Genomic DNA, 22,011 nt, shown 5'->3' with positions numbered 1-22,011 from the left:
TCTTGGACAGATCTGCTCTCAGTCCCAGACCTGGCTTCCGAGACAGTTTTGGTCTCCTCTCATTCCCTACTCTGCTCCTGTATCTTCTCTGCTGTAGCTTACTTGTTTCTGAGTTTAATTAGAGCACCATCAGTTGCTACAGCTTTCTTTAATCCTTTTTTCTTGCTTAATTGCTTTTTTTTTCCCCTGGCACAGATTTGATACGGTTTGCCTAGACTTAAAATACCCATATGTATATTCAACCTCAACATGCTGTCTGAACTAAGTGTATTATGACTGAGGCATTCTTTACATGTTATTACTTTGCAGAAAGCATTATGTGTCCTTTTTAAGATTAGACTTTATTATGCTTATAGTAGAGGTTTTTAAAAGCATGTTTCCTCCATGTCCTTGGAATACACATTATGGAATTGATGTGGACAGGTATTAATAATTGTTCATTATATGATCTCATTGACACAGCACGCAGTATTTGGAAGACTATAATCTTTTTTAGGAAAACAAAATCAGTTATAATTACTGTGAGGACCAGTGTCTTTAGCCCTACATCACTAGCTCACATACAACCCAGATTAATATTACAGATCTCTGGAAAACATGTCAAATTTGTGTTTGAGGCCATTTGTTTCCTAGTCCTGTGAAAGATACGACTTATCACTGGAACCTATAAGAATTTTCAGTGGTGCAATTTATGGTATTTATGTGTGTTCCCAACACTGTTATTATTAACAGCAAATCCCATTTGGCAATATATTTTACTTGAAAGAAGGTTCTAAATGTGACTGAGAATCTGACATTTGACAAGGTACAAGTATCAATTCCTCCGACCTTCAAGTCTGTAAGACTTTCCAGGTTTTGCTGAGAATGGAGATTGAAAACTGCATTATACAAATTAACAATACAGTTCTTAAAAGGTCATTAAATGTCACCTGGATAGAGTCAGAAATAATGGAAATTTTGTCTTGGTGCTAGCCTTTGCTCCAGTTCCTTTGTGCCACTCTGGGTTTTTGGAAGTTTGTGCAGACTGCAGACTCCCTGGGGAAACCTAACAAAATCCCTGTGATTTTCCTACTCAGAGCTAAGAACTGCCCAAGTTTAGACTTTGTAAAATGAGAGATTAAAAAAGCATCTTTGTTTCTTCCCTTGGAATATAATTTCATAGTTGTACCCCTCAGGAGATGCTTCAAGTCTTGTCTATACTAGAGGGTTTAGCTGGCATATTAATACCAGCAGTCAGTCCCAGTGGAGACGCAGGTTAATCTTCTGATAGTATAAATTACTGCAATTGCCCAAATAAAATATGATAAGGATTTTTTGTCATGCTACTGTATTTGCAGCAAGGATTTTCTGGCATGGGTTCATCTGATCCTTTTTTATGCTCCCGTAAGACTCAGGTTCTCCTCCATCCCGGCAGACTATGGCTTCTTAGCCCTCCTGCTCCCTGCTGATGTTGTCTCCCAGAGCTGGGTATGACTGCTTTCTTCTCCATGTTTCATATCCAATATTTTGATGGCATTATGACCCCATTTGATGTCAATGGTGTGATGGACACTGGTTACCCAATGTTAAAGTGGCCTAAGTTAAATCACCATTTTGACAACATAATGCAGGAAAATTGATTTCCCAGTGTTTTCCACACAACAGACTGTTTGCCGGCTATGCTAGTATCCTCCTTCATACTCTATCATTTCATAGACCCTGAAATATCAAGGCTGCTTTGCACCTCAACTTTCTTCATCTGAGGTTATCATCATGTCTCCATGTCTTTAAGAGGCTTGATTTGCCCAGTGATTTCTTCTTGACAGTATTTCTTACCTACAGCTAATGTGAATTATTAGAGATTGACTATCATGTTACTGTAAAATTACAATGTTGTGTAACGCTGGAATTTAAAGGTCAGCCAGGAAAGCAAGTGCCAATATCTGACAAACAAAATATTTTGTTCAGTCTTGCTTCAATGACTCTTGCTAACTGAGCTATGGCAATCTCACTACACTGGTATCACCTGTTCCACAGCAATAAAAAAAACCAAACCCCAATCCAAAACCAGACACCCATGTGTCGGTCCATGTCATTCATCTGAACAGTAACACCAGGCGTGCACGGACATGATGGCAATCAATAACCCATCAGTGACTCAGCAGAAGGATCTCGGGTGAGATCTGTGCATTTACTGACCTATTTTCTTTCCTCCTTTTATATACCGCCAAGCAGTCACCTAGGCGAATCTACGCTTTAAGGTGCAGTAATTCCAATAACGTTTGCTTTCGATACGAGTTATTCCATTCCCATGGTGTCGAGAAGCTGGATCCCAGGTGCGGCTTTCCCTGTGGTCTGCGGCGAGCGGACCCATCCTGCCCCAGACGAAAAGGCGGAGGAGGAGCAGCGGAACGCGACAAGTGGCACTAGGTGCGAGGAGCTGCGGCGGCTCTTGCACGGCCCAGCTGAACTGCGGGACACCGCACCTGCTTTCGGCAGAGACGCCTCGCCAAGCCACGCAGCCCCAGGTGGCGCGGGAGGAGCGGCTCCTGGGCGCCGTGACCGGGCTGATGTCACACGGCGCCCTTGCTGCTCCGGCCGCCTGGCGGGGACGCTGCCGTTAACGGGGCTGCGCCGGGCGCGAGGGAACGGACGAGCAGCACCGAGGAGAGGGCGGCTCAGCCCCCCAGCCGGACCCCCGCCGGGGAGGGCCGGGCCCGCCCCCAGCGCCGCTCGGCCGCCATACTGCGGGACAACCCAAACTTGTTACACACGGGCACCAACTCCTCCTCCTCCTCCTGTTGCCCCTCCCGCCGCCACCGCCCTGCCCCCGCCGGCAGGGGGAGGAGGGGGCTGCGCCGGCCCAGCCCCAGCCGCGGGGAAGGCGCCGAGGCGGGCGGGGGCTGTGCGAGGGGAGCGCCGCAGCCCCCCGCAGGTAGGAGCGCCCGGCGGGGCAGGCTGTGCGCCGGCCGGGGGAGGAGGAGAAGCCGGCGGGGGGCGGGCGGAGGGAGCAGAAGGCGGCGGCGAGGGAGCGGTCGGCACTGGGGCCAGCGACCGTCCGTGCCCGCCGCGCCTTCTCCCACCGAGGTGGGTGTGGGGCTGAGTGACCCGGAGTGGGAGCGCGCGGTGCCGCCGCACCTACGGAACGCAGTCGGTCCTGCCGCCTGACGGGGCCCGGGCCGCCGCTGGGTTCGGGCGGGGGGCGAGGGCTGAGGCAGCCCCCGCCTGCGACGCGGCTGGAGTGAGGCGGAGAGGAGGAGCCTCCAGCAGCAGCAAATGAGCGAGGGCTGTCAGGTTTATAAATCTGCTTTTCCTCCCACCGCCCCCGAGCCCCGCTGACTCCGGCGGGAGCGATCGCCTGCCCGCTGGCTGCGGCTCCGCCAGGTGCGTGTCCGGGGCGGCGGCCGGGTCCCCACTGCCCGTGCTCGCCGCACCTGCCGCGAAGACGGGGGGCCGGGAGCGCGCCCGAGGGTGGTGGGGACGAATGCGAGGCGTTCTCGCCCGGCTGGAAAGCGGTCGGTTTCCAAAGGCCAGCAGCCCAGGTTGCCAGGAATGTGTCCGGGCGCTTCGGGGAGGCCGCTGTCTGCTGGGAGCCGCCGTCCCTCATTCAGCGAATAGCAGGACGCGGTACTGGGTACTTGCTGTCGGGTAACCGGCTGCATGTGTGCTCAAGAGCTGTTATGTGCTGTTTTATTTTTCAGCTGTCAAGGAGACTTTAAATCACGTCTCCACAGAGGTGCCGAGTTTGCAAGGTACGGGTGAAGAGAGAGTTTTCTGTCCCCATTTGCCCCTCTGCTAATTCTGAGGGGATGTCTTTACTGCTTCGCGGATGTGTGGGTTGTTGCATGGTATTTTCCGCGTATACAAAACTACGTAATGGGCGTTTAGGGGAGAAGGATTGAGTGGACGAATGCAGCTGTGGTAACTTCATTGTTGCGGCTCCGTTCTATTACGTGACTGCGTTTGGCAGGGAGTGAACAGTAGCTTGATCCTGCCCTGGTGTGGGAGGGAACCTGATGGATCTGTAGGTTGAAGGGCTTTTCAAGTCTGCTTTTTGGTTTAATGCTGAAACATTTTCCTATCTCCATTCATGTCTTTATTATCATGTACCTCTTGCGGGGAGTTACTTCGGCTGAAAAATGTGAAACATCGCCTTTAAGTCTGTGGCACCCAAGTGTTTCTAGTAGCTCTGGAAGTCACTGTAGTAATAAAGCCCCTTTTTTTAAAGAAAACTAAAATTCCTACAGTAATGAGCACAAGGCTGTTGAGTGCTTTATGCCCATCAGGCTCAGAAATAGCTACTGATCTCATACTCCCTTTTGGATACCTGTGTGGAGGTTTTGTTGGAGAACTGTTTAATGACTTCTTTTATTAGAAAGAGTGCGAGCTCAGGCAATTACGCAAGTGTGCCTAAAGGAAGCTGTGCTGGCTGCATGGATGGCAAATGTGGAGGCCGAGCCGGAGTGGGAGTATCATTTACAAACTGAGTTAGAAAGGGGCATTGTAAGAGAGAACCGAGTAGCTCGTGTAGGGTGAAACACTGTACGTACCGTGTTCCCTGCTGTGCTGGGAAGAACATTTGTACAGTGGGCTGCCTGGGGTGAGCAGGCTATGTGTGGATGGACACTCATTGTTCTTTCCGGTAGCAGAGATGAGGTATAGGTGACTTTTTTTCCACTGAAAGCAAATGAGTGGCATGGGAATCTGTTACTGTGTCTATATTCTTGGTGGGGGAGGCGGGGAGGGCAAGAAAGCTTTGTAAATGGGGCGCTGGATTGACAGGTGAAATCTGTCTTTACTGTGATTTCTTGGCTTGGAGAGGGAGTATTTCACTATCTTTCCCCCCTCCCCTGAAGCAATTACTTTATATACCTTTTTCAGTGGTCAAGGACTGCTACAGAGTCTGCTCACAAAAGCTGCTTGCATTCATACCTACCAAAATAGGTCTGTAGCTGTTTTTTAAATTTCTCTTTATTTTTAAGAGACAAAAGCCATTGTAGCTGATGGGGAGGGTGGTAGCTGCTTCCAGAACAAATGAAGCGTTTGATGTGAACGGTTCTATTTCAAAACTGTAACACTGATTCATTGGTTTTTCTGGACACTGTAAGTACAGTGCCTGCAGACTTAATATGCTGTGTTGCCATCTCTTTGCTGGTATTATGATACCACCCCCTCCTCCCACCCCCACCTCAGTCCCTGTATAAACAGCCATTACAATGAACACTTGATAACCTTTTTTGTTAAACTTGAATGGATATAGCAGTAGCCTGCCAAAATGTGTGGATTTATACCACTTGGAGGTCCTGCAGGAAGGAGAGATGTTCTGGATGCCCTGCTGCATCCCTTATTGGGCTGCCTCCTGAGCATGTGAGCTTCAGAGTTACGTGCTTCATGCACCTTCTTGCTGGGGAGGAGCTGGAGAACTCAGAAGGATCTGTCATCTCCTGAAGGCCACTTGGCTGGAGTTGGAAGCTGCACTGTGCTTGCTTTGCAGCACACTCTTGCCCTCTCTACCAGCTGTCTTCGGGGGTGTGTGCCAAATGAATATTTTTGTGTTAAAATACGTTTTCTTAGATGTTTTCTTGCAGTGAAGCAAGTGGAAGGTCTCTTTCAGTCATGTCAAAATTAATTCTTGCTTTGGGCTGCTAGCATTAGATGTAATACTAGGTCCATATGCCGCCTAGTTAGCAAAACATGTTGGATAAGTTGATAGGCAGTTGTGCCGTAATCTCATTTTTAAGGATGACTTTTCAAAGTGTGACTCCAAGTCAGTAGAAATAAAATCTTGAAGCATTTCTATCATAGTTATGTTGTCTCGGAACTCTGCCAATTGTTTCGATTTAGTTTTGGTCTTCTCCAGGAAAAATGGAATCTCAAGGCAGTTGTTGCAATAGGGATTTTGTAGGTAAAAAGAATATAAAGTATTTCCCCTGAATGTTCAGAGGTGAAGTTACTTATCCTGGTTTTTGCTGTGCAAAGGTAATAAAATAATTTCCAAAGTTGACTAACGTTTCTTGTAAGCCTTCAATGCTTCCAAGTATTGGATCTTACTGGATTCATATTCTGTGATTTAAATGAGTTGAAAAGTAATTTCTGAAGGTATATGACCATGAAAGCGTTATTCATGAACGAGTGGTGATCTACTATGTTTCTTATTAAACTGAGAATTAAGTACTTGTAGACATGACTGAGACAATTTTTCATGGTGTTTTAGATTCTGGGAAGCATGTGAGAGTAAGGTTGGAGATTTAAAGATGACAACAAAAACAAGCAAAGCGGATTGTAAACTTTCACTGTGGTAATATTAAACGGTTTGTTGGGGGGGTATTCTCTGTTGTGCCCTATACTTAGTTGCTTTATGCCATGTCAATTAACTGAAGAAAGGTATGCTCAATTGGGAGGCTGCATAAAAAAACAAGGAGCTGGGAAGTGCTTTTGGCTTTTTATTTGGTTGTGCTTTCTCTGAAATTTTCTGCCTCCTTCTTTGTAACTAGTTATTTTTCTGATGACAAAGCAGTCTTTTATAAGGCCTTCTTCATCTGTCTGTGCATAGTAGTCCCGTGCTTGAGTGTCTAGGTAGATAGGTAAAAGAAGGGTATTGAATAGAATGAGGAAAGTCCCACTTACGTTACTTGAGTTTGGGAAGTTGAAGTGGCTGAAGAGCTGCTTTCCAGTGAAGCTTATTCAACTGGTTGTGTATCAGAAGGAGCTTGGGAATGCCAAAAGGCACTGCTGTAGCTTCCATTTGCAGTTAACTTGCCCGTGTGTTGATATAGATGTGCAGGCTAGATGTGGAAGATATTTTAATTGTTTCCCTTTTGATAAGAGGGTTTTGTCATTGTTTCTTGGATGAATTAATGAAAGGAACCAAAAATTACTTTTCCTGTTCCCAAAGGTCTTCAGCTGCAAAGAAAAAAGTAGTACCTCATATTTCAGACTAATGTGTGCCATCATCCTGGATTGGGAAGTTACAGATCTTGCTGTCCAGAACTGAATTAATGAGGTCTTACATTTAATTGTATTCTAGCCAAAAAGCTTTTATGGTCTTTTATCTCCCTGTAAAGTCCAGGAATGCAAAGGCCTGTTCAGCCTGCTGAAGGTGTTGCTGTAGCCTGCCTTCACCATAAGGGAGGATATTGCCTGTAGTAAGGAGTGTGTTGAGCGCCACTTCCAGCCAAGGGCGTCCAAGAGCTGCTCCCTGTAACACCAAGCTGTGGTGCAGTGAGCTTCTGGGTATGTGAGCATTTCTGAAAATGAAATGAAAAAATATGCCAAAACTTATTTTTAGTATGTGTAGTGCTTTTGTTTTTTTATGATGGGATGGAGGAGGAAAAAAAGACTTGTATTGAATGAAGAGGCATGCATGTTGTTCTCAGTACTGTAACTCTGAGACTTTTGATAAGTAAGTCTTTTAAAGCACCCAACAGCAGCCTTTATTTCAACAGTATGTTGTTCTGTACTGAATGGTCCAGTTCTTGTGGCCTGAGGGGGAAACAAAACAGATGAGAAAATAATAAAAACCTGTAAACAGACAAAAAAATAATAAAAATCTGTACATGTAAGCAGATAAGGAACTTAGGAACCTTAGTAAAGACTAAATATAGTTAATTGAAGACCACGTATCAAGTTTAGAACCAAGTTTATTGGCACAAGAAATAGTGGACACACTTTTTTGTCTTTCTCTGCTCTTCCACCTATTCCTTTTTGTCTGTTCATGTACAGCAGTAAACTCATAATCCACTAGGCATTTTCTGCATTGATCCTCTTAAAAAATTGGTATTAGCCTATATATGAGGCAGGCTAAAGAGGATTGAACACTACTGCAAAATTAGTACCTGTTGGCCTCATTGCAAGGAGAGGCAGGCTCCCTGTCCCTTGCATGGAGCTTGGTTGTGTTTTCGTCTGCAGGATTGTGCATGCTGAGCAGATGTGTAGGTGATGGAGCACTGCTGTGGAAGTGACTGGGAAATATATGGAATTAGTGGACTGGGAAATTGTGGCGTCATTAGTGCATCTGATTGCTTGACTGAGCTGGGAGACAGAAAAGGATATGCAAAGCAGAGGAAGGTTTATGGAGATGGACAGTTCTACTGGGAAAACAGGGAGGAGAGGAAAAACTTCTACAAACTTAGCTCTTTTCTGGCATGCAACAGAGAGACCAAAGGTTGTCTGGAAGCTAAAGAAGGTCTGACAGAACTGCAGCAAGGCGAGACAGTGGGGAGGCTGGTGTTCCCTGTGCCTTAGTAAAACCTCCAGGTCCACACAGATTTGCATGCATTGCAAATGGAAGAGCAGAAGAGTAGGGAGAAAAATGCATGAAACATGATTATAGTTCTTGCTTTGTTCAAGAGTAGTTTTCACAGGCAGGCTTTAACAGTATTTCTGAGTTTTCTTCCTTCTCCCAATATAAAGCAGGCATTCTTCTTGCCCCCAGTAATTGATTTTGTAAGTATATGCTCAGTTGTGCTTGATTTTTTTCTTTTTTAATAAACAAATGATACTGTATGAACTTTGTCATTGAATATACAAAGAGGTGCATAGGAATGTGGAGGCTTTTTGTTTTTTATAGAATGTCTTCGTTCTCATTTCCACTGAAAGAGCTAATGAGTTATGGTTGTGTGTTACTGGAAAAACAATGCAGGATGTAAGGAAGAGACCTAGAGATGTGGAAGCTCTTGGATTTGTATTTGAACTCTCTGTGTAAATTTTGTGTTCTGGGGAGAATGGAGCAGTATAGACTTTTTAAAAAACAAAGTGCACATTGAATTGACCTCTGAAATCAGGTCATTGAAGCTGTGCTTGACCTTGTTTATATTTGTTGTAATTAAACTCATAATTCTGGAATGCTTCAAAAGGAGCTGTTGTTTGTTTAGCTGAGCATGATATAGACTGGTCAAAGTTTGTGTGGGGACACAGTTAATTCAGTAATTTATCTCCATAAAATGCTTTACTTTACCTTTTTGGTTTGCAGATCATTTCTTGTGACAGTAGGAAAGACTAAACTGGCAAATAAATACCCTGTGGTATATGGGACTGTCATACGCACATGGATAACACTGGTTTGTTTGCTAGAGTTAAAGTAACTTGTAAGAATGCATGTCAGTACACAATTTTACAGATACTCGGCTTTCACCTCATCTAGTAATGCTTGAATTTATTCAAAAGACACTTACTAGGTCATATTTAAGAAATGAAATCCCAGTTTTTAATGCAAGTGTTTGGCTGTTCAGTAAAATCAGATGAGATTCCTTTTGCTTGTCTGAGAGCGTAAGGAAGACAGTTTGTGGAAAGAGGATCACTGGACCAACTGATACAATGGCAGGTTTTAGGAAATCAATATTCTCTCAACCTAATCTTATAAAATATTTATTGCCCCTCTTTCTGAGCCCCATCTTGGATGTTTTCAAGTAGACTCGGTAATTCATGCCAGACATTGCAGTGTGGGCCACGAGATAGTGCTGTGTCTAAATCTGCACTTAATTTGAGTATGGTAAGAATTGTCTGCAAAGCATTTAAGAAGAGAAGAGTGGTCTGCATGCAGAAGTTAATAATCAGGGCCCTGGTCTTGCTAGCAAGTTTGTGTGCATGGAACGTAGCTGAGGCTGGGCCTATGCTTGCAGAGGTTTCCGTCAGGTACAGGGTCCTGCGCAAGTATACTCTCCTGACCTCTCAAAGAAACAACAACAAAAATCCAAACCAAACAAAAAACTCCCCAAAACAACAACAACAAAACAATCCAAACCAACCAAAACCACACACACACACACACGCACAATCCCCCAAAACCAAAAACCCTCAGTAGCAAGCTTTAGTTGTCTGCAGACCTTAGGAGTCTGCTGGACCAGTGCTGTGCTCAAAGCTGTTTTTTTTACTCCCATATATCTGTTGTTCCTTTTCACAAAAAGTGCCTCAAATGGCCAGAGGCAAGAAATTAGGCATTCCTGTTTCCACTCAGCAATTGCATATAATTACTAAGGATTTGCTAGAGGTGCATATATATGCGCACACAGATCCCCATCTGTATATGGCTGTAGATGTACCCCACCTGAAGGGTCAATTTGTCAGAAAATTATTCATCCATCAGAACTGTAGGTGTAAAGAAAATAAGTACCTTTGATGGAATTAATACCCCCACCAGGAAAGCCAAACAATAAAAAACCCCTGCAAAGCCATTAAAAAGTGTCTGTATTTTGCTAAGTAGTGGGAATTAAATTCTTCTTTCCTGTTAAAATCTAGTGTTATTTAGGTGAGAGAATGACTGCCTTTTTCTTCATTAAATTATTGGGATTGTGAAAAATCTGCAGTTACATGTTTAGATGCTTGGCCCTGTAGAAATAAATTTACTGTTCTGTTGAATCTGACAGGTTTTTACTCAGCATCAGTGAAATTGATAAACTGCCTTGAAAGGTCATTCTGGTTATCTTCTAGGTAAGTGAGACATAGAATGTAATTTTCGTTTCACTTCTTTTGTGGTGGAATTAGTTGTAAAGGATTGTATGGTGAATATGTGAGACCTTTCTACAGGCTTAAGAGCCTGTAGAGAGAAATTTCTCTCTACAATTTTCTCTCTCTAAAGAATTAAAAAAAAAAACAACCAACCTGAACCCATAGGTATACATTTGCAGTATATTAGTTGTTTAAAATATTTGACTGGCTGTTTTTAATGAGGGTGGATACTACTGAAATAGTTTCTTTCTTCAAATATGTAGATAAATTTGTTCTAAATGTATTTTGAATCTTATCTTTTATGTGTCTAAGGGATTTATTACTGCAGTGTCAGAGGGTATGTGACACAAATCTCTATTTCATACAAATACATGACTGCGTAAACTAAATGTGTATATTGGCTCATGTGTAAATTAAGATGTTGTTAAGAAGACATTCTCAGATGGTTGAATTTGCCTATTTTGAGTTGATTTAAAATAATAATTAAAAAAGGCATCTGTTTGCATTTGTATTGAAATGGGCCTCCTATGTGCATAAATCGATTGTGCATCGAATGGTACATGCTGATATCCAGGAATTCCACTGTGGTTTTTAAGAACTTCTTTTTCCCTCTTCAGCACTGACAACCACCAGAGGTAAAAGTAACCATGATTCAAAGGCTGTCTTCTGTTTTCTAATTTAATTGTTGGCTTTTAGGAGAGTTCAGTTCCTGTTGCTGCATGTCTGCTTCTGTTTTTCTTCATAGTTCTGCTTTCCATCTTCTGGAGCAGAATGCAGACTTATTATATGTCAATTGCTTTGGAAAAATAAATTTCTCAATGTATTATGAAATGATGCTCTTGATCAGGTGAAACATCTGATGGCCTGTGCAACCTCTGGTTTCTGCGTAGTGTTTGCTGAGAAGGCAATATACATTGAAGTTGAATTTGCTGTAGTGTGAAGGATGGTGCTGAAACAGGTTTAGGAGCATGTCCTGGGGGCATGGGTGAGTGCAGCAGAAAATCAGTTGAGCAGGAATAGTTACTGTTTGGTCTGTGGAAGGTGAATGGATTCAGCTGTGCTAATTTCTATGCAATAAATGGGCTTTGAGAGTCAACGGTGCTAATGTGACCCTGTCATTACAAGGCGCCCGGCAGTGAAGGGAGCTTTGAGGTTCCCACAGAGAGATTCTGGCCTGAATATTTCCATGGCAACAGCCATCCCTTACACATTTATAACCTTTGATTAAAGATACAAAAAGGAGGAGGAAACCTTTTAAAAGTTACAAATGTATAGCTTTAACTAGATCTTTCATTTTAACAATATCCCTTATTTACATTCCTTGGAGTGTGAAGTTTTATAAGGAACACAGCTGTCCTTTTCCCATTTGGTAGACTTCGAGATGACATTTGGGGGCAAATGTGATGTTCTGGAGATGGCTATCTGACTTTGATCATAGCTGCACTAATATCACTCTACCAATTTAGTTGCTATTTACTTACATTAGTGTATTTTGTACCAAAATGATAGTTGAAGTTTATTATTTTAGGATATTTGTTACTCTGATAAAAGTGTTTGAGAAAAAAACCTAATTCTCTGTTGAATAAGACTTACTTTCAAAGAGGAGGAACATGAGATGGCCTAAATCGTAGTTTCTTAAGCTGTATAGTGGCCGATGCAAAAAAACCCTTACTCTGCTGGGGACAGCAAGCCGTTCCTGCAGAAACTTAGGCTTGCTCTTGGCTTGTAAGCTATGTAGAAGGGCATATTTATGGTTGGTGCATCTTCACATCTCTCTCTCCTTTACCCACCTTTGTGTTCTTGAAAGTATTTTACTATGTGCAGTGGTGGCCAGGTATCAGGATTGTGAAAAGAGTGCTGTCTGTCCAGGTTAGCTATTCTCATTTGTAATTCTCAGATGCATCATGTTGCACTTCCTGGGAATTACTGTTATTGAAATGCAGCAGAATTTTGCCACCTATCACTTTTCTTGAATCATCCTTGTGAAGAAATAGTGAATTACTTTTGGATTTCACATTTATGCTAGAAGAAATTGAGCTGTAGTACCAGAACTAATGCAGTGGGACCTCTGCAGAGGAATGAAATAAAACTGTGTTTCTTCTGTGCCTTTGCTTTGGACAGCTAGACTTTTTTTTGCTTTGGACTAGTCAGTACTGACTCTAGGTAAGGGCAGAAGGGGCTGGTGATTGCTGTCTTGGTGAGGGAAAATGACAGATACTTTGTTGGGACTGCATGCAGAATCTCTCCAGCATTTCGCTGTCATTTCTTTCAGAAGGAAGAGATGTATAGATGCTACTAAGCTAAGTGGTTGGTGATTGATAATTTAAATGGACAGGGTTGCCTGTGGTTGCCAAAACAGGGAGTTTTAGTGCTACAGATAGATTGTTCCGTTTGAATTGCTAAGGCTAAGCACACTGTGTCATTACCAAAAGCTTCATGTGCCACTTCTGCCTTGACCATGAAGCAAAGCACCCTTGATGCTGCCCTTGTACAGATCCCTAACATTCCTTGGGAGAGTTTTTGGTACTGAAAGACCCAGTTGGTTACTGTGGAAAGTTCATAGTGACTATGCAAAGAGGACTGGAAAGTTCATGATGCTGGGATATTTAGAAGGATATTCTCTGTTATAAAAGAGAAAAAGAAAAAGAAAACTTAGAGGAAAATAAGAGGATATTGCAAACTACTTTTTTTCATTTAAGCTAACAAATGATCTTGATACTGTTATTAATCTGTGTAATTTTGCATTGGGAATGGTTTACAGTGGCTGTTGTGATATGATTAAGTATTTCTGGCCACTCTGAAATAAGAGATAACTGTTGTCTGCTTGGGATCTAAGTAAAAGCATCAGAAAACAGAGGTCATCGTGGTGTCAGGACCACATGTCAAATTGATATGGTGGCATAGTTACAGCATTTCCATCAATTTTCATGAACCAAAAAGGTGAGGTTTTGCACTAGTCAGTGTGGTTTGTTTTTTGTTTTTAATAGAGGATGAGGTGGTGTTTTGGCAATTTTTGGCTTTAACCAGAGTTAAACATGCATTTTAAGGCCAAATTAGCTTTTGGGTCAAGTTACCTTACCACCTGAATGCAAGACATTATGCAAGTGAATACAGTCACACCCATGAAAGAGCATGGTCATTTGTCTTCTGAGAGAAGAGTGCTCTCAGTAAAACACTGAAGTCACAACCCCTCTCTCTGAGGTTTTGTTACAGCAGTTACCACCAGAGAAGGAAAGTTGTGCTGTTTTTGTCAGCTTTTGCAATGTGGCAGTAGAACATAGCAGTTTTACAGGGGTGGATTGGGGTAATGTTTGAGAATAGAAAACGTTATTTGCTAGCTAGCTTCTCTATCAGTTACAGCTAAGATCCTAACCATTGTTTTAGGTTCCTGAAGACTTGTTTGCAAGCCTTGTCAAGGTTTATGTCCTGTTTCATTAAGAGAGAGTAAACCCAGGCAAGATCCAGATAAATAACATTAATTGAAACTGCCTAAAAGGGGGGTAGAGGTGGGAGTCAAGTGGTCTAAAATTAAGGATACTGAAAGCACGTGTTGGAGTTTGAAGATGGGTGCATAAAATGCAGCATAGACTCTGATGATCTGAACGTGTGCTTCTGGCAGCTCTGAACTTGAGTGTTCAGACCATGATGTTTGGGCAGTCTGAACAGTTCATGCTAATCCTGAAATGTCTGCCTGGATAAAGCTCAGCTGGAATAGATACGCATCTAGAAGATAATACTGTAGCCTTTGTTCAGGATCTGCAGGTTTTTATGTTGGCTTCTGAAAAATGTTTTAATGCTCTCACTAGGAAGAGCAGTGTGGATTTTTAATGTGGTACTTAGATTACAGCCAGTAGCACCATGAAAATGGTTAGATATCCTTGCGGGATTGCTGCTGTGACTTCAAAACTTCTTCAGATGTGATCAAATGACTTCAGCAGGCTCTTCTGAAACCCTTCCTGAGGTGTTGAAAATCCTTTGTGGTTGCATGAGTTCAAGGTGTTCAAGCCTTGAGATTTAAGACTTTATAGACTTGAAAATTGTAAATGTAGCTGAGATTCTATATTTGGTTACTGAGGCAACATGCTGTTAGATTTTTCTTTATACATTACCACCCCTGAGTATGCCCTCTGTTCAGACAGAGGAACCTTTGGTTTGGGTTAAAATTAATCAGATATTGACAGTAAAGCCACAAGCATTTTTGTAGACTATACTGTTTGAAGGTGGCATATATTAAGATTCTTGTGTGAAGCAAGAAAAAAATGAAGTTTTATCACTTTAATGCTGACAATAATGATGAATATCAGTTTCAGCATTCAAAGAGGGAAAGCACAGTTTTGAGCCACTGTTTGTTTTGGCAAGTCATTTTTTGAAAATGTATTGATGGAACTGTTTGTACTGTTGTGAGCCAGAACAATGTAAGGTGGGTTCTGCGTGTACTGGAACAAGCAACTTCAGTGTTTCCTGAATCATCCTGAGTAGAGGACTGTGAAGGACAAAACTGTAATAAAAACTGATGATTATTGCTATTCACTCAAAGAGAAAAGCTGTAGCTAAAATTCAATTTAGTTTAAATTCCTGTTGTTTTATTTCCTTTACTCCAAAGGAGTTCATAAAGATATAGTTGATACCTTGCTTTTGAAGACAGGTATATTCCATGGGACTTAAAAGTCAGGCTTTATTAAAATTAAAATCACTTTAGTCTAAATTTTAATATCAAGATGCTTAGAAATTGTTTCAATCTAAATTTTGGTCTCAAAATTAGTTAGAGTTGGTTTAGTGAGTTTTTAGTGGATAGTATATGTAGCTTGTATAAGTTGGGCTATAAAGTAGGTATTTCTAACACCTAAGACAAAGAAGTATTGTATATAAAGCCTGCTTCTCAGTTGCCTTAAATTCCTAATACTATCATGTACAACAAACTACACACATAGCTGTTTGTCGTCTTTGCACATTGGCACAGATTTTCTGGACTCATCATGCTGAACCAGTAGTGGGGTTTGTGCCAAAGGGTTAAGTGTATAGAGCAAGAGGCAAGGCATGCAATATCCAGGACAGCACCAGCATTGTGATGTTTGTCTTTTCTGGGGCTCTCTTGTGATTTGTACAGTCTGTGTAGCAATCCTTCAAAACCTTGTATTTCTATTAGTATTTCAAGTGAATGTGTTTGTGGCAGAGGCAGGAAGTGGGAGGGTGAAAGCTATTAACTTTTCATAAAATGCACAGCAAGGTATAGAATTCGTGAGAGGCTCTGTCTCAGCCCAGCTGTCAGCCAGAGAGTTACCCACAGGAGTAAAGTACTTGTGCTTGTTTTGGGGTTGAACTTTGTGGCAGGTGGAAACTGGAGTTCACTAAAACAGCTGAGTGTTTGCTGTGGTGATTGTGGCATGCATCTGGACTTCGGCTGTAACCTCCTGCTCAGCTCTTTGGCAGGAGGACAGTGTGATCTGGTCCAAAGCCTGAGGTGAGCTACTCAGGCTTTTACATGTCTGAGAAGCATGTGGAACAGCCTAGGTCTGAAACTGCTGAAGGGGGAGAAACTCTGATAGCAGTGAGGATCAGTAATGAAGCTTAATGCTTCTTCTTGTAGCCATCTGCAGAGATGGAAATGTGAGGTTAGTGAGCTTCACTGTTCATTGTGTATTGGCTGTCTTTGTACTTGGGGGTCATGTAGACATGCATTGTACGGGAATACCTTGATTAATCAAGGAAGTGTTTCTAGTGTGAACAGGAAACACTTAAAACCCCAAGCTTTTCATTAGCACTTCCCCTTTCCTGTCTAGCCTCTGTATGATGAAATACTGGAGTTTATTTACTTCTGGACTTGAATGCCTTAAGCATTTGGTAAAATTTTCTTGTACTCAGGCGTTCTGTATTTGCTTACATTGCCACCATGTTTCTTCAAGATTCTCAGGATGCCTTGATCATTTTCAGGATATAAAGCACTTCTTTTTTTTGACCTTCCAAAGCAAAGACTTGCTTTCTCCATTTTCAGAATTTTGCTTTAATTTTAATACCTAATTGTATTTGTTTTTTGAAGTTCACGTGAAAATGTTCAAAGGTTTCTGTGTTACTGTGATGTGACATGAAGCAAGGGAAGTTTAATCTTTTGTAGTTGATGAAAACGTGAGCTTTAAAAAACATTTAGGAAACAGAGAAGAAATACAAGTGATTTTTTGAGAGGTTGTGGAAGTCTTTATGAAGGCTTCTGAAACTTTGTTCCCAACAGTTAAACTGTGCCTGATATAACAAAATTAGGTAGTTCCCTTTATGTGGAGAAGAAGGGCTTGCAGGTTGTGATAGTGTTTGTTGCTTTCACAATTAATGAGTTCCATTTTCTGCAAAAATCTAAAGACTTCCGGCTCAAGTGTAATTGATGGCTTTATGGCACTACCAGGGCTGTCATATTCTGATGGCATTTGAGGGCCCCAAATAGGCAGGTGTGTTAAGGGTTTATGGTTTTTAAACACCAATGGGAGACATGGTCACTGCCCTATGAAGTTGACAGCATAGTTTGAAACAAGAGAGAAAGTGAACCTCATGGAAGGAGGAGAATCAGAATTTTGGAAGATAATTTAAGTGGTCCTGCTCCTTTGAGTCACTCAAATTTGTGTTTGGCTGTTTCATCTGAAAATGCTTTCCAGATAAGGCTATCTGTGGAAATGGATCCCAAATGCTTGGAGGAGGGAAAGGCAGCAGTAGCTGTTAGTTTATTGAATATACTGCAAAATTGAAAGTGTGGGGCAGGGGATGTAAGCATCACCCACATGTCTGAGCTGTGTGGCACAGACATCAAGAGTGGATAGTTAAGAAGGGCGTGGAGTTGTGAAGGATGGAAAACTGGATAAGAAGAAAGAATTACAGGATTTAAGTGTTCTTACAGAAAAGGTGATTTTGGTGTCTTCTTGAGAGGGAGGATGGGAAGGATCATGTCTAGATTTTCAAGCAAATGTGTTGTGTGAAAAGAAAAGGGGACTTGCTCTGAAGAAACTCATCCATGCAATTTCTAGATGTGGTTGTTCCATTGTGGAGTGAGACTGTAGTGTGTATTAGTGATCTGATGCAAGCTGAAATATGTATCATTCTGATTCACACCTTACCTTCTTGGTATTATCCACTGCAAATACAGTAACAAAGCCCATGATCACATTTTTTCCCTCCATCCCTCCAATTTGATGAGAAATAGATAACTAGGTTTTTTTCCTAAGGTATTTATGCAGGGAAGTAAATTAATCACATTTTATAAATCTAGTAGAATTTTACTGGTATCCTTCCTATGCCAGAGCATTGGAACTTGCAAACCTACTGCTGTTGATTACCATGTTCACACTATGATAAAAATTTAAAGATAATGCAATTGATTATTGCTTGTGGTTTTGTATCTAGGTATACCAAACATATTGGGAGTGTTCATTTCTACAAATGGGTTTTCCCTGAGGTTTGTATTCTGGCTGCACTGATTGATCCTTGGCAATAGCTGTATCAATAAGCTGAGTCCTAATAGGCAGCTGGTAATAGGACTGGGTTTTTAGAGGGCAGCCTTATTGGAATATGGCTCTCATTATGGGAGAGTACCACATCTAAAGTCATTTTAGTTCTTGATGTTGCAGTAGTGCCGTGTGGAGATGGTGTGATTGCTCCAGGGAGAAGGTGGAAATGCCTCACATCACTCAGCTGTCCTCCTGCTGATTAAGGAGTGACACTGTCCGAGATGCCTTTAGGAGGCAGGCAATTATTTTCAGATGGAGAGATGTTAACCAACAACTGAAGCCTTATGGGAGCAAAGGGTAAGCAGGGCTGGAAAGGGAGGATGCCATTCCCAAAACATTTATTTTTCTGTTTCTTAGTATTAGTGTCTATTAAGAATGGTTTTCCGTTCACATGATGACGCATTTAGCACTTGTGAGCTGACTATGTGCAGAGCTAAGTGTTCTCTGTTTCATAATCTTATCTTTACACTTGCTCAAATGTAAAACAGCCTAGTGCTAATTTGCATCCTGTTAGTGAGACCAGCACTGATGCTTCTTATTCTTTCTACTCTTTTCAGATAGTATTAGGGGGTTTGTTTTGTTTTTGTTTTAATATTGATCCAAAATCTAGTTTTAAGCCACAAAGGGATTTAAATCCAGAAGGCTGCTACGATGTGGTCATTATATTTGTGGCAGACTCATTACTTGATGACAAAATTTAGGGCACTGCCAAATGCTCAAGGCAACCTTTTGCTACAGTCCTTGTAATAGAGCTCTGAGAACAGCCATGCAGCTTGAGTTGCAGGTAAGAAATTAGTTTTTTAGATATTTTATTAGGCAGGGTGAATTGGAAGCTCATTTGAAGATTCTTCTAGTAAATTAGTTGTCACAATAGGGAATAATTTAGTAGCAGTGGAAAATAATTTTTTAACTTGTAAAATCGTGTAATCTAGGCTCCGAATGGGAGAGGCTTACATAGTGTTATCACTGTTGACTGGTCAATTTCATTACATCAAAACTAAAAATGAAGCTGTTTGAATTGCTTAGCAGATTGAAATTTCTTAAACTGACTCTGAGTCATGTTGTGTATGTGGAGATTAACTGTAAATGTTCGTACGGGTACACTGGCATCTCTTTCTGTGAGTAGTTTTCATTATTTCTGTAATAGCCTTGGTTCAGCTGGAGACATATGCAGGTATAGTTCCCAGGAACAGCAGTGCTTGAGTAAGTGCCTCAGTGTTGTCTAATATGACCCATTGGGAAGCTGTTTTCTTTTTGTTGTTGTTGGTACATTGTTTATAGATACTGTATGTTTTCTATTGTCATACAGCTTAAATGTGAAGAATTCTGGAAAAACACTGATGCCTATTTTGTGTAAATTGTGGCTGAACAGTTGGCTGCTTTCTTTACACAATGAGTGTGCAAAACTGTAACTTTATGCTGTATACCTTACTACAAATCACATCAAAGCCTGATGTCTTCAAAATAAATCTCAGGATTGATCTGTGTTTACAAAAGTGAATGGCAGATGAATATCAGTATTTTTTGCCCAAAGACATGCTGAAGTTAGATGAATAAATGGGGGCTGGATGACAGGCACAGACCTCAATTGTGCTTGTGCTCTAGAATGTATTATTGCATTTTCTGGTTATTGCTTCTAAATCGTGCCAGTGCTTTTGCTTTTTTATTAAAACTTGTGGTATGTATTGCGTAACTAGTATTTGCTTTTTCCAGTTTTGTGATTTTAAAAATTTAACTGTACCTTGATTATCAGCGTCACTGAAGCCCGCTTGAATAAATGAACAGAAGGCACTCCACACAAATGCAAAATAGTAGGGTGTTGTTTGGAAATATGTGCAAAACAAAAGGCAAACCAAGAATAAAATCTGCCTTTCAGAAGGCATCAGAATAATCTTTTATGCTCCTAAAAGATCTTTTCCTTAATAACAAGAATCTATTAAATACTGAAAGGATGCTGTTACATTTTAATGACATTGATGCTTTGTCTGTTAAAAAAAAAGAAAACAAATGGGGAGGATTCTGTGAGCACTTTGAGAAGCTAAGAATTCAAGAAGAGACTTCCCTGGTTCTCATTTAACATGTATATTTAATTTTTTTTAATATGTTAATTTTGTTTTAATATGTTTAATATGACCTTTAGTCAAGGTCTCACTAAACCTATGAATTCCCAATTAGTTTTTTTTAAATTTGATCAGCAAAAGAAGACCAGAATGATAACAATGACAGAAAACCAGATTCAGAGAAATGAACATTTCTCACAGAGTTTTTGTGGTGGTTGTGCATGCAGTGCTATCTATCTGAAGTTTGATATCTTGAAATTTCCTTTTCCCTCCTACTATGACAAAAAAGGTGTGTGTATATATATGTTTATTTCCAGGGAGATTGGCAGGTAGCAGAATAAATAGAGCTGATGATGTAGTGTGCAAAATGGAGAAGGATTTTACAGTAAGTGAGACCATGGAACACACAAAGAATTGGATAGCTCTCTTGAGGAAGTTCATCTTTGTTGGAAAGGGAGACTTTCCTGAAGAATTTGGCTGAGGAGATGGTGTCCATAGATCAGTGTGCAGGGAGCACTAGATAGGTGCAGGCAGGGGAGTAAGAGTTTGGTCTGGTGGTGGTAGGTCCTTCAGAAGGAGTTTGCCACAGCAGGCTTTTCTTGGTTTTGGTCTGGTTTTCAAGGCTGCTGGGAGATGAGGATTGTTTTTGTGGGTGCAGGTGGTATTTCTTTGCACTCAGTTGGAGTGATTTGAGAGGGTGGTCCTACCAATCGGTGGGAGATGTGTGTGATACAGACCTGCTTTTCTCCTGAATGGCTGAAACCTGGTACGTGGCATAACTTTCTTTTGGGAATGGTAAGCTGATACTTCTGATCTGGAGTAGCTGTTGTTGGTGTTTTGCTCTCTCCCGTTTTTTTCTGGGTATGTAGCTGTGTCTGCTTTTTCCTATTCCTTTCCCTTTTAATTTTTTTTTTTTAAGCTCATGCCACATGACTACTATCTTGCATAACTCTCTACAGCTTTGTTTATTGATGCACTTCAGTACAGACTATTCTTTTGTCTTTGCTTTTGTCCCTGTCGCTTATGTGGTAATTAGTTTTCCCCTGATTTCTGCAGGTGCTGGCAGACAGGAGCAGAGTTGCCAGTGCTGTGGGACAGCTCGGGAGGTACTCTGCTAACCTGTCAGCAGTGGATGTTGCTGTGGTAGCCTCACTGGGGCACCTGCCTGCTTGTTGGCCGTTGCCTCCTCTTCAGCCTGCCCCCAGGCTGCCCTCTCCAGGAATAGGAGCACCAGAATGGGCTGTTACAGAACCTTCACAGAGGGAGCAGCTGGGCTGCCAAGTGTCAGGGCATAAACCACAGGTGGTGGTAGTGAGTGGAACTGAGAGTGTTCCTCACATGAAAGTTGCGTCCTTCTCCACAGCTTCTCTCATTTTACACAAATCACATTTTGCCATTGTTTCTTTTCTTTTTTAGCCTGCAAAACCATGGATTTGCCAAGTAATTTTCATAATACAGTTTTTATTTGTGTGCTGAGAGTTACTGCTTTTTAGTTGCAGAATTGTGCTGTGAACACCAGCTGAAGAAGTATAGTTGCAGATTAGAAGTGGACAGTGTTCAGGCTTCCTTTCTCATTATTCTGTCAAGAACGAAATGGTTAAAACAATGAGAGGTTTCTGGTTACCATGTTTGTATCAGCTGACTATGTGTTTTTCTTATTAATGAAATATAGCTGAGTAGTTGGCATCTGCTGTGAGGGAGGGTGAATGGGAGACGGAAATTAACAACCATCGGTTTTGTAACTTTGCTTTGTAGACCAGCTATTTAAACATAGTGCAGTAAAACTTAGCAATTTTGGCAATTCAGAATGATGCTGGCAGTTCCACATTGTTTTCTGTGTGAACAAAGTAGCTGTGGCTGTTCTGGTTGTTTCTGTTAGCCTTCATCAGTGTAAAATAAGGTCCACAAAAACTGCTTTGAAACTAATGAGCTCTTTTGAAAAAATCACACACGTTTGGGATTAGTGTGGCCGCTTCACCAGTATGACCAAGGACCAGATTGGGGGTATGTAGCACAGCATGCCAGAGCAGAAGCCAGTG

General features: G+C 41.6%; 1 protein-coding gene across 10 annotated transcripts in view; it reads left to right on the top strand.

Moving 5' to 3' along the window:
- Positions 1-2,782: 2,782 nt before the first annotated feature.
- The window catches only part of SEMA4D (semaphorin 4D), a 102,155-nt gene continuing 82,926 nt past the window's right edge, over positions 2,783-22,011 (top strand). For 9 of the 10 annotated variants that reach the window (XR_014227311.1, XR_014227312.1, XR_014227313.1 and 6 more), the window contains exon 1: positions 2,783-2,914. The gene's annotated coding sequence lies outside the window, so the exon portion shown is untranslated. The remainder of the gene's footprint in view (positions 2,915-22,011) is intronic. The other variant, XR_014227316.1, reaches the window with a different exon arrangement.

This window comes from Coloeus monedula, assembly GCF_965178545.1.
Source record: "Coloeus monedula genome assembly, chromosome: Z".
NCBI lineage: Eukaryota > Metazoa > Chordata > Aves > Passeriformes > Corvidae > Coloeus > Coloeus monedula.
This window is presented reverse-complemented; position numbering and strand designations above follow the sequence as displayed.